Source organism: Dipodomys ordii, unplaced genomic scaffold (genome assembly GCF_000151885.1).
Source record: "Dipodomys ordii isolate 6190 unplaced genomic scaffold, Dord_2.0 Scaffold18, whole genome shotgun sequence".
Taxonomy (NCBI): Eukaryota; Metazoa; Chordata; class Mammalia; order Rodentia; family Heteromyidae; genus Dipodomys; species Dipodomys ordii.
Window position 1 is genome coordinate 715053 of NW_012267234.1, and position 1280 is coordinate 716332.

A 1280-nucleotide genomic window follows, 5' to 3' on the forward strand; every position below is an offset into this window, starting at 1 on the left:
TGTTTCTCATGCAGCTAGCTGGGAGGAAAGGCACATGTCACCTGTCCGGATTTTTACTGGTAGAGATGGGGTCTCGTGAACTTTTTGCACAGGCTGGCCTCATATGGCCTCCTAACTCTGCCTCCTGATTATCTAATATTATAGGCATGAGGCCCTGTGCCCAGCTGAAGAAATCAATTTTATAGCATTGCATTACAAGACTACTTTGACCAGGCAATTATAATAGTTAATATATATGCATGTTCCCTCTGCATGGCATTTTCACAACTAAAAAAAAAGAAACATAAAAAAAAAATATATGCATGTTAAGAAAAGTGAAGGCAGGGCTGGGAAGGTGGCTCAGTGGTAGAGCACTTGCCTTGCATGCATGAGGCCCTGGGTTCGATTCCTCAGCACCAAATAAGCAAAAAAGAAAAAAGCCGGAGGTGGTGCTGTGGCTCAAGTGGTAGAGCGCTAGCCTTGAGCTGAAGAGCTGAGGGACAGCGCCCAGGCTCAGGCCCCACAACCAGACCAAAAAAAAGAAAAAAAGAAAAGTGAAGGTATTTCAAAACTTAAGAAGACCAAGGGAAAAGCTGTGTGCTGAACAATCAAATATGGCCTTATTCTCAATACAGATGTAAAAACATTCTACCTTCATAATGAAGGCAACGCACTCTGAACTTACAGCAGGCCAAGCCGGATGCTGAGTGCTGAGGACTGACATGTAGTCTTTTCCTTTGCCTAATTCTGAGAGAGGATCTCCCCACCCTTTTCCCCTACTTGCCAATCCTGGGGCTTGAACTCAGGGCCTGGGCTCTTTCCCTGAGCCTCTTTGTGCTCAAGACTAGCACTCTACTACATGAACCACAGCACCACTTCCAGCTTTTTCTGTTTATGTGGTACTGAGGAATTGAACCCAGGGCTTCATGCATGCTAGGCAAGCTCTCTACCACCTAGCCACATTCTCAGCTCCTGAGACAGGGTCTTACTATGTAGAGGCTGGCCTCAAATTCATAATCCTTTTGCCTTACCCTACTGAGTACTGGGACCACAGGTGTATACCATCTTTCTTCTCTAAAAGCTTATAAAGTCTGTGTGTGGTGGCTCATGCCTATAATCAGTTATGTAGAAAGCAAAGATCCAGAGGATTGTAGCTTGAGAGCAGCCTAGGAAAAAGTGAGGACCTAGCTCAACAAGTAAGTAAGGTATAGTAAAATCCCAGCAGTACAAAACAATAAACAGGGCTGGGAAGGTGGCTCAGAGGTAGAGCGCTTGCCTTGCATGCCTGAGGCCCTGGGTTC

The 1280-nt window shown here is 45.6% G+C and overlaps 1 protein-coding gene across 1 annotated transcript in view; it reads right to left on the minus strand.

The window, feature by feature from the left end:
• Nucleotides 1-1280, minus strand: part of Got2 (glutamic-oxaloacetic transaminase 2, mitochondrial) — a 20933-nt gene that overhangs the window by 2648 nt on the left and 17005 nt on the right. The gene's annotated exons all lie outside the window — the stretch shown is intronic.